At 41.6% G+C, this 12,036-nt stretch overlaps 1 non-coding gene across 1 annotated transcript; it reads right to left on the reverse strand.

The window, feature by feature from the left end:
* Positions 1–8,086: 8,086 nt before the first annotated feature.
* LOC142457691 (U1 spliceosomal RNA) lies at positions 8,087–8,244 on the reverse strand. Its single transcript, XR_012786386.1, has one exon. It is a non-coding gene; the product is annotated as a U1 spliceosomal RNA (small nuclear RNA).
* Positions 8,245–12,036: the final 3,792 nt, after the last annotated feature.

Consider the following 12,036-nt stretch of genomic DNA (forward strand, 5'->3'; position numbering starts at 1 on the left):
GGAGCAAACTATGAATCAAGGAGAGGGAGGGAACACTAGAACTAATTTTGATGATGTTTATACTACTCTTTTGAAAAGTGGAAGTGTATGATATGTGAAGTGTATGATATGTGAAAGAAAATTAATATAAAAAAGAAAAAAACACATTGCAAAGATTTGAGAAGGCTACCCACACTGACAAACTACAACAGAGATAAACCCCAATATGAAAAAATCACAGGAAATATTAAAAACCAGATCAATCCCCAAATTTATCAGAAGGGATATCAAGTGAGATGATTTCAACCATTTAAGTGAGATTTATCATATTAATCTACTATAGTCATCTAAAACTGTCTGAAAACCAGTTTATTCTTATTCCTCATTTATGATTAGAAGGAAATCACCTGAGGCTTATACCCTGTATAGATCCTGAAAATTTATTTGGGGTTTTCACTGTTATCCACAGCCAGAATAGCACACCAGAATCTCACAATAGAAGCTCTGACGCTGTTCCCCCTTTTGAATTTGAATTCCAGGATTTACAGTCCTTGGCTCACAGATCCTGGTGCGCTTCCTCCATGTGAACTTAGTTGACATTTCACTTAGATGGCTGCTTGTTTGTAAACAAACACTTAAGACCTGAGACACGATTCTATCTGAAAGCTGGCATCATCTGGTTTCTTCACCACACTTTCTTGTGTGTTTCTTTCATTCGGGTGAGTATAGAGCAGAGCCGTGTCACAAGAACTAATTGTTCTTAGATTGGAACTAGGATAAAGTGAGAGCCCCAAATCCAATCCCAAATCAATGTTTGTTTGTTTGTTTTAATTTTGCTCTGGCTCACCTTGGAGACCTCCTTGTTAATAATATATAGTGTAGACTCTTGTGATCATTTCCCTGCAACAGAAGGATCTTCTGTTAGCCTTGTCATTGATTAGCCCTGATATACCAATTTTAAAACCATTTTGAGAAAGGGAGATTGAACAAGTGAAGGCTCACTACAAATCACAATACCTGAATTATTCACTGCTGTAGAATAGTTCTTTATATGACTGGGCACGATTTACACAAATAGTGGGAGTTTGTTGTCAGACAGAATTTACAATAAGAGTCACTGACAATGTCAATCATATGTCTGCCAGAATCATACATATTGTAATGCAACAAGTAAGGCATTGAAGATGTAAGAAAACCTATAACTACACAGAGACTTCTGAATACTATCCTAAAGTAATGTTGGGTCACAAAGAATGCCCAGGGATAACCTGAGAGGGCTGTGAAAGAAATTAGAAACTGGAGTTGAGAGATGTGAATTATAATTCCAACCCTTCCCCCAGAAGGATTTACTTTAGAGGACGGTACGAAGCTGTAGCTGGGGGAGAGGGGCATGTCTGATCAGAGCACATGGGAGCAAATGAAGGGAGAGGAAGAGAGAGTGGAGCACATCCTGGTCCACCAGGCCTGGAGGATGATATCCCTATTCCGAATAGCCAATGCACAGAGGGGACCATATGGCTGATCCCACTATGAGACATGATGTTCCTTGTTAGCCAATGGCCCTACGGGGGACAACACTGAAGACTCAGTGTGGGATTTGCCCGGACTGAACCCACAATACTGAGGCAAAACACTAAAGGTGTGTGGCACAGCAATGGGCAGGAGCAGAACAGCAAGCTCCTGTGGGAGTATAAGGGATAGACTTTGGGGCCAGAGCATGGCACCCCATCAGACTTGACTGGAGGACATGCCTAGATGTAAAAAAAAAAAATCATACCTTGATCTATGTACAGGCGTTTCTTCCTTTTTAATTTTTTTCTGTTTTTTTTAAATTAATTAATTCTTTTCTTGGTAATTGGTATTCTTTTTTGTTGTCATCGTTGTGATCTCCTTTGTTGCTTTGTCTTGCTATGCATTGATTTTTGGTGCATATTATTATCTCTGCAGATCTATCTAGATAAGATGGCTGGATGAACAGTCTGGAGGAGAAAACAATGGGACTGATGGTTCCAAGGGGACATGGGAGAGAGGGAAGTGGGGAAAAGGAGGTCGTGCTGAGCAACCCAGCGACAAGGGAGCAACAAGTGATCCAAAATTAGTGACAAGGAGGGTGTGAGAGGCCTGGTAGAAATTCAGCAAGGGTAAGGTAACCGAGAGAAATTACTGAAACCCAAATGAAGGCTGAGCATGATAGTGGGAAAAGAGGAAAGTAAAAGGAAATGGAGGAAAGAACTAGGGGGCAAAGGACATTTTTAGAGATCTAAATACAGGCATGTACATATGTAAATATATTTATATAGGATGGTAGGGAAATAGATCTATGTGCATATATTTATACGTTTAGTATTAAGGCAGCAGATGGACATTGGGCTTGCACTCAAGTACTTACTCAATGCAAGAACACTTTGTTCTATCAAATTGGCATTCCATGATGCACATATTCCCGACACAATCACTGAAGACAAATGTGTGCATAAGCAAAGGTGATGAAGAAAGCTGATGGTGCCCAACCATCAAAAGATATATTGTCTGAGGTCTTAAAGGCTTGAAGGTAAACAAGCAGCCATCTAGCTCAGAAGCAACAAAGCAAAAAAGCATACCATCCTGTGTGGCCACAAGGTGTAGAAGGGACTAGGTATCAGACATCAAAGAACAAAAAAATCATATCATTGGGATCCCACATTCCCAAAATGATCACTGAAGACAAATGAGTGCATAAGTAAATGTGGTGAAGAAAGCTGATGGTGCCCAGCTATCAAAAGATATATTGTCTGGGGTCTTAAAGGCTTGCAGTAAACAAGCAGCCATCTAGCTCAGAAGCAACAAAGCTCACATGGAAGAAGCATACCATCCTGTGTGACCACAAGGTGTTGAAAGGATCAGGCATCAAAGAACAAAAAAATCATATCATTGTAAATGAGGGTGAGTGCAGAGTGGAGAGCCAAAGCCCATCTGTAGGCAACTGGACATCCAGAAGGGTCAAGGGGAGGAGATGAGCCAGTCAGGGTGCAGGGTAGCAACGATGAAACATGCAACTTTCCTCAAGTTCTTAACTTCTTCCTACCCCCACTATCGTGATCCCAATTCTACTTTACAAATCTGGCTAGACCAGAGGATGTGCACTGGTACAGATAGAAACTGGAAACACAGGGAATCCAGGACAGATGATCCCTTCAGGTTCAGTAGGGAGAGTGCTGATACCAGGAGGGTGGAGGATGTGTGGGGTAGAGAGGGAGAACCGATTACAAGGATCTACATATAACCTTCTCCCTGGGTGATGGACAAGAAAAAAGTGGGTGAAGGGAGACAGCAGACAATGTATGACAAAATAATAATGATTTTTTAAATAAATTATCAAGGGTTCATGAGGGAGGGGGTAGCAGGGAAGGAGGCAGAAAATGAGGGGCTGATACAAAGGGCTCAAGTAGAAAGCAAATGCTTTGAGAATGATGATGACAACAAATGTGCTTGATGCAATGGATGTATGTATGGATTTTGATAAGAGTTGTACGAGCCCCCAATAAAATGTTTTTAAAAATTCCTACCTTACTTCAAAATATCTGTTTGACTTTGGACAATTAAGTTAATCTTTCAAAAATTCAGATCCTGGCCTGTTAAAATGAGAATTACAATACCTGTCAACTGTTGAGTAGATCAAATCCAATAATGCACGTGAAAGCACTTTGATGTGAAAGTGCTAGACAATTGGGAAGAATTATTGTTTGACTTCAAGCCGCTCTTCTTCTGTATCCACTTGTGAAAACCTTGGGGAGGCACCAAAATCCCTTTTAAAAGTAGCAATGTCCAAACTGCTGACTAGTAAGAAAGAACGGGGGTACAAAATGTGGTAAGTAAAAAGAATATAAAAGATACACATTCTACCATTCAACCGTTCAACTTAAATACTTTTATTATCCTGTAACATTGTCTCAATACTTTTTTCCCCATAATAAGTGAAAATAAATTGGAAACATTCTTTTTTTCCCATTTTGATATATTGGGACTGCTTCTCATAGTGTCACATATTTCATTTTAACATCATTTCATCAGTTACTCACTGTGCCATGATTTTACATAGAATAATACCTGTCTTTTCATTCTTTGTTTACTTTGGAAATGTAAACAGGATTAATGTTTATAATAACATTAATGTTTAATGACTATATTACATCAATGTTTATAATTAATCAATTTTTCAAAGCTGCATGAGAGACATAATATTAGGTTTGAGGGTAAGTTAAGTTCATAGACAGGCTACGTAGAGATGAAGCAAGTGGGTCGAAACTGGTGCCAGGAGTTATGAGAAGCAAATGCAAGAAGGAGGCATGGGAGATGCATCAGAGACTGTGGGTCACGTTCAGGACTCTTTATAACAAGACAACATTGATGCTGTTCTTTTGCATGAAAATGATTCGTGCTACAAAGGCCCAAGAAAAGGCAGATTACATGTATTCATATGTACACACATATACACTTACGTGTATTCAAGGGGACTTCAAAATTTTCCTACAAAGATCCGAGTGTCTTAATTCATTTGTCCACAAACTTTTGGAAGGTTTCCCTTTATGTGTTAGCATGTATATAATATAAGTACTAGATATGTTAGTGTAGTCAGTGTCGAAGTTCAGCACATGTTTGGGGATTTATTAAATTCAACTAGAGCCTGGGCCAGGGCCAAATCATGTTTTACATGCCCCCAACTTGATAGAAAATCCCTGAAGGTTTTCTTGGTATTTCAACTTTTATTTCCACCCACTCTAAGAACTCTGGCTCTTCCTTCCAAACATCCCCTCTCAGTTTCCTGAGCCTCTGGTTGGCTGGGGCCGCTCTTCACTGGTTATCCATCTTGAACTATGTAATTCGCGTGGCGGCTAGTCTCTGCAGAGCATGGAAGCCTTCAACTACCCCTCTCTATGGTTAGGGTGGTGGTGATGATCTACCACAGACAATCTGATGGCAGAGCCTATAAAGGATGGGACTTTTTCTTTCTCTTTTCCCAAACCATTTTACGAGGAGCTAATCTAGACATCCTACCATTTTGTCGTTCCATCATATCAAGCAGTATTGTTCAATTGCCACCACAATCAGTTTCAAAATATTTTCTTCCTTCTTGAACTCCTTGATAGCAGCTCCCTCTTATGCCTCAAGACTTTTTTTTCATGAGTGATGATCAGAGGTATCCAAGTGCAGTTGTTTTACTGACCGAAACATAGTAAGTACAAAGTCTTTGATTCTCTCAGGGCCTTTGCCTCCTGGGCACAGAGGCTGCTTCAGACCAGCAGTGACAGAATTTCCTGAACAATTGATTGCGTGAAATCCCTCTCTGCTTCCCTTTTGCTCTGTTGTTTCCCATCTTGCGCATTGGCCTGGAGGCCCTGACTTGCTCTGGCTTGGTGTTCAATGGCCTGGTCCCAGAAGGAATGTAATAACATAGATTATAAGAAGAAAAAATGTCCTGCTAGCATAACTTTCCTCCTATACTGCTATGAAAATGCGGGATCAAAGTATGACTTCATTCTGGTGTTGAGTTCTCTGGAGGTCCAGGTAATCAGATGATCTACCAGATAACGGTCACTTTGCTAAGAGCACACAGATGTCTAGAAAGTATACAACCTTATACACTGCCTAGCACTCAGTAGGTAATTAAAAACAAGTGATTGGCTTGTAGTTTGGTGACTACCTTGTTGTCCTCCTTGACGCTCTTATTGACAGTTTCACCACAGTCTCCTTGTCAGACACCTTGCTCATTAATGACTCATCAAGCATTGATAACTTATTAGTCACTACCTTGACTTCCCAGGCTTGCCTCCCATTGCTTTCTTGCTAATGGATAGGGGGTCTTCTAAAGATGCAAAGCACAGTACTGAGTCTTTGCTTATGCAAACACTCCCATAACATAACTTAGAAATCTTTTGCTTACGTTTATACACAAAGTGAGCTTGACATGAAAGTCACCAAAGGGCAGTAAATTTGGAACCTTGAAATGCCATTTTACGGTCACACTGCTAATCATGATGACCCTTTAGAAGCCACATAAAATCTGGTCTTGCCTCTCTTTCACCTTCACGTGTGCATCTCCCTGAAATCGAATCGTGTGACAGGAGCAAGGTTTTATTATCAGTCAGATCTGACATTGGCTCAACACTAACATAAACCCTTGAAGTGGCCGTGATTTGTGGACCAGACTGCTCACAGCAGTGGGAACTGAGGACGTGCGGCTGGCTGAGACCACTGTGTGTACCGACATGAGTGTGTGTGCGACTCTGGTTTCCAAAGTGGAAGAAATGAGCTAAAGGCATGAGGTCACATTCCACAGCTCCCCCTCGGAGGAGTCAGTGTGTCTCTGCTGTCCCTTAATGATGACAACCAGGCATTTCTCTCATCTACCATCTTGCCTGCAGCCTAGGTTTTGCCCTGCCCTTGCTGCCTTCTCCCAAACCATTCCTTTGTTTTGAGCAGATTTGCTGCCTTGCAGCATGACCCATGACTTCAAGCACGGTATTAATTTTAATGTCACATGTACAACCACATTCCCCGGAGCTAATGCGTAGCTGCCATATGATTACTTCAGTCAGATAGCTTGAGAGGCGCTGAACTATGTTCCCATTGAGTCCTGCTGTCACACCTGTTGGGACAGGTTATGAGATTGTCTTAGGGGAAGTCGACAACGAAGGGGAAATCCAGGGACTAAAGCCCAGAGGGCTGTGGAAAGCAGCAAGGGAGAGGAGTGTGAGAGAAAACCAGCTGAGCTCATTTTCACACCCATAACAAAGGAAATCTTTCTCAGCCTGGAGGATGTTAAAATAAGGCCAGACCAATGTGACCCAGGTTTCACTGTAAATTTATTCTATTTCTTGTACCTTTTAACTTAAAGCCTATGCTTGTCCAATTCACTACAACCAAAGCTTTAGAAATGGAGTGGCCCATATTCAAGAGAAGAAGAGCTTAGAATTCTGAAATGCATTTTTCCCAAAATCTATTTACAAAATATTTATTAAAGTGTATATAGTTTTTGAAAACAATGAAAATTAGATGTAAAAAAGAAAAGAATGTAGAGTTTGGTGTATACAATCTATGAAGGCGGGATCTTCTGTCACTTTATATATTAATTACCCTACTATAACAGTAATGAATACGACTATGAACAATTAGTATTCACCGCAGGTTAATTATGTTCCAGTTATTGTTTCAGCTATTTCCTTCCTCCAGTTTTGTTTTTAACTTCCATGCTAGATGTTGTTGTTGTTATTGATGTTAGGTACTAGCTAGTCAATTCCAACTCATAGGGATCCTATGTGCAGCAGAACAAAACACCACTGGGCAGTTTCCCATCCTCAAAATTGTTATGTTGAAGTCTGTTGTTGCAGGTACTGTATCAGTCCATCTTGTTGAGAATCTTCCTCTTTTTCACTGCCTCTCTACTCAGCAGGATGCCCGTTGGCAGAGACTGGAGCCTCCTGACAACCTATGCAATGTACAGGAGACTGTTTTCTATCCTTGCTTCTGTAAGTCCAAATCTAGCTTTCCTTCTTTAGAGACAGATTTGTTTGTCTTCACAGTATTTTCAATATTCTTTGCTGGCATTATAATTACAGCTATCAGTTCTTCTTGAGTTTTTCTTATTCAATGTCCAACTCTCACATGCATATGAGGCAATTGAAAATGCCATGGCATTGTACTGCCCCTTCTTGTAACGTGTGGTTACCTGTAATCACACCCCCCTAAGTAGTGATAACCCTTGGTTAGCAATCAAGTTGGGGGCTCAAGCTCTCGCTCTTGGACTGTTCCCATGAGGATCACCACGTGGGGTTGAGAAATTAGAGATGAACCCATCTCCCGTTGAAAGATGGAACTCACTAACCATACCTGCGGCTGGAACATGGACAAGGCCCTTCAAACAGAGAATGGTCTGACATCCAGATGACCTGTCTCAAGTCTGACTGCATAAAGACACATGGAGCTATGCTGATGGCAGCCAGAGCCTTGGAGCTAGAGGAGCCAAGTGAAGACCCACACCAGCGCTGAGATGGATCCACTGCCACTGGATCCACAAGACTTACCACCCGCTGGCCTGTTATCTCCCTGCACTCAGTGTCATTGCATGTGTTGTGGGAGAGCGCGAACGCAGCCCCCCACTATCACAAATTATGCAGTAGTGTTTCCCACATTTGGGGAAATTGCAGGGGTCAGCACACCGGAGTGCAATGGATAAGCCTCACCCTGGGAAAACCAGCTTCGTGATCATGGTATCTCCCCTGCCAATTTCCCACAGGATCTTGTGTGACTGTTTGACTCTTTTGAGCCGGAAAAAGCTCAGTTCTTGCTACATAAAGACGATGTAAGGATTCTTGTCGCAGAAGCACAGTTTTGTCATCCAAGTGAGTTTTTATGAAGGAATGGAAAAGTTTCATGTTTTAAAGTCTCTTAAGGGCACACGGTATTTCTGGAAAGCGTGCCAGGCCAGGTCTAGAAGAAGCTGCGCTGGGGCTCACAACCAGGCATGAAAAACCATGTGGGAAAGAACACCCACATATTTGAATTGGGGAATCCCCAAAGTCCAAGAGTCCAAGAGACCAAGAGCATGTGGACCTGAGTAGACCTGGGGTGTGCCCTAAGAGGGCACACATGCTAGAGACCCTCCTGACACATGCCCCTGAGCAAGGGCAGAGTAAAAAGCAGCCTCTGTCTGGGGAGGTTGAAGGTATTGTTTGACCCCATTGACTGAGTTCAGGCCAACCTGTATGATGTACCTAAGGTGGGTGTGTCCAAGGTATTGTAAGACCTTCTTTTTGGGGGTCTCCTTGGTAATAATCGTAAGATCGACCACCAGAGCATGAATTAAAAGTCTTTATTTTTCTGCCCAGAGACTCCTTCAGCCCAGTGCTCCAGAAGCAGTTCCTCTCCCCAATCAAGCTGGGTACTTACACTTTCACAATTCTACACAAAGGCATTTAATCCATCTGCAACTTTTACACAAGGCAGTTAAGTAAGTATTGCCAGCACCCTTCTTTCAGGGGTTCCTCCCCTCACATTCTTCAGTTCTTGCCTGCAGCCTTACCTTGGGATATGTCTGTAACACTGCAGGAGGTCAGCCGGCAGGCTGAGGCATTCTATTTTGTTAGTGAGACTTGCCTTTCCTATGGTAATTTATGAGCGTGCCTAATGTTTACAGAATCCGGATAGCATGAGTTAGGCCTAGAAATGTTTACAGAGGTGATACAGCCTTCCTTAGACTTAGATGGAACTCTCATTCCCCACTTGTTCTATTCAGGATTCAAATCATTGAGTCTGATTCCTCTTAGTCAGTATGCGCTTGGTAATATTTTACAGATAAGGCTTCAGCTGTAGTGGTAGTTTGGGCCCAAAGTGGCTATTACTAGTGTGATGGTAGGTTTACACGGGAGGGATTAACTGAAGGGCAGAGAGATAAACAACTCAGCCAGCCTCACTTTTGTTGTCTCTGGCTCTGTGATGATCGGACCAGTGTGTGGCTGCCTTAGTTGGTTCTCTGCCTCACCTTGCAAGCTACACTACCTATGGGACACCCAACCCATGGACTGTGTCATGTCAGGTTCCTTCTAGACCTGCTTCATCCCGCTACTGGAGTAGACATCACTTGAGCTGGGAACCGTTGGATCCTGTCATCTGGCTGACTGTTGGTGACCTGCCTTGCTGTTTGCTGCCTGTGGCTGGATTGCTGTCTGCTTCCTTGACTTGTACCCAGTAGCCTCAAGACTTGAAAGACTGCCAGTGTATTAGCTGTCTCACGGAAGTGAATTGCACTGAGCCATTTGTACTGCTTTATAGACTGATTAGCTGTGTATTTCATATGTTGTATCTCTCTATAGCTATCTATCTATCTATCTATCTATCTATCTATCTATCTAAAGTAAAAACAAAAATGAAAAAATCACCATGGCTTGAGTCAGGTGCACCCTAGCCCTGAAAGAAGCATCCTTGCTTTTCAGCATTTTATAGAGGTCCTGCGCCACAGATTTATCCAATGCAATACCCTACTTGATCTCTGGACTGCTGCTTCTTGATTGTCGTTCCAAGTAAGATAAAACCCTTGCCAATTTCAAACTTTCTTCCATTTGATGTTATCTATTGATTGGTCCAGTTGTGAGGATTTTGTTATCCTTTACATTGATTTGTAATCCATGTTCACTCAGAATACACATAGAAGAATTATGCTGCGTGGATACAACCTTGACAAACACTGTTCTTGATTTTAAACTATGCGGTGTTTCCTTGTTCTGTAGCACAACTGGCTCTTGATCTGTGTACAGGTTCCCCGTGAGCACAATGAAATGTTCTGGAATTTTCATTCTTAAGGTTATGCATAGCATGTTATGGTGCACAGAGTCAAATGCCTTGGCATAGTTAATAAAATACAAGTAAATATCATCCTGGAATACTCTGATTTAAACCAAGATCTACAACATATCAGAAATGGTATTTCATATTACATGAGTTGTTAGTTTATTGTGCCAACCTGGCCAATCAACAGATGTGGGGTTAATTGAAGGGTGGAGGGATACATGGCTCAGTGAGCCTGACCTTTCTAGTTCTCAGGCCTCTTGCTTTCTGATGAATGGACCAGAGTGCAGTTGCCTTAGCCAGTACCCTACCTCAGCTTGCAAGAATCATTTCCTGCAAGACATCCCTGAGGAGAAATCACATGGACCTACCCTGATGCAGCCCTGGGTGCTTGAGCAGCTGTGTGGAGACCCTTACACATACTGACTTGGCTTTCCTCCTGCATTGGGCATCATTGCGTATGTTTTGTGAGATGGAGGAGGACTTTGTGGATTGGTGTTGGACATATGGGTTAATGTTGGATTTGTGGGCTTGGGCAGCACTGGGTTGGGATGTTTTCTTGATGTGCACTTACCCTTTATATAAAACTTGCGTTTCTGTGGATTTGTTTCTCTAAAGTACCAAGACTAACACATTACACATCGTCTTCTGAATACTGCCTGAACTTCTGGCAGTTCCCTGTCAATGTACTGTTGCAAACATTGTAGAACGATAGTATAATTATACTTTTACGTGATATTAATGTTCGATGATTTGTACAATCTATTGGGTCACTTTTCTTTGGAATTGGTACAAATGTGGAACTCTTTCAATAAGTTGTCCAGATAGCTGTCCTCCAAATTTCTGGTACAGATGATTGTGTGCTTCCAGAACTTCATCAGCTTGGTTAAGACATTTCTATTGGTCATCCATCAATTACTGGAAACTTGATTCTGGCTAATGCTTTCAGCATAGCTTGGATTTATTTTTCAGGAAAACTTGTTTTTGCTCCTATGCTAACTCTTGAAATGACTGAATGTTCACTGTTTTGGGTAGACTGGCTTCATGTATTCTTTCCTTCTTCTTTTGATACTTCCTTTATCAGTCAATATTTTACCCATAGGATCTTTCGAGATTACAACTCAAGGCTTGACATGTTCTCGAGGTCTTTCAGTTTCGACTATTCTAAGTATGTTCTCCTATTGGTGTTTCTAAGTCTGGGTCTATGCATTTTTCATTTCAATATTTTACTTTTGTCTTCTGGAGTTGCCCTTTGAGATTTTCTGTGCAGCTCTTAGACTTGATAATTTCTTTCATTTGCCTTAGCTAGTTTATGACTAAGAGCTAGTTTCAGAGTTTCTTCTGGAATCCACTTTTATCTTTTCTTTCTTTCCTGACCTTTTGCTCTCTTCATGCATGATGTTGTTTATGTCATCCCAAAGCACATCAGGTTTTCTGTCAGTAGTTTTCAGTGCATCGTATCTGCTCTTGAGATGATTTGGAAATTCAAATGGGTTATATTAAGGTTGTATTTCAGATCTCATGAACTGGTTTACATGTCTTCAGTTTCAAACAAGACTTACAAAGGACAAGTGATGGCCTGTCCCACAGTCAGCCCTGGCTTCGTTTTAATTGCTGATACTTAGCTTCTCCATCTGCTCTTCCCACAGTTGAAACCAATTTGATTTCTATGTACTCCCTCTGTAGAAGTCCACATTTTTTATGTAGTCACTGTCTCTGCTTTTGCAAAGAGGTATT

This window comes from Tenrec ecaudatus, chromosome 9, assembly GCF_050624435.1.
Source record: "Tenrec ecaudatus isolate mTenEca1 chromosome 9, mTenEca1.hap1, whole genome shotgun sequence".
Taxonomy (NCBI): Eukaryota; Metazoa; Chordata; class Mammalia; order Afrosoricida; family Tenrecidae; genus Tenrec; species Tenrec ecaudatus.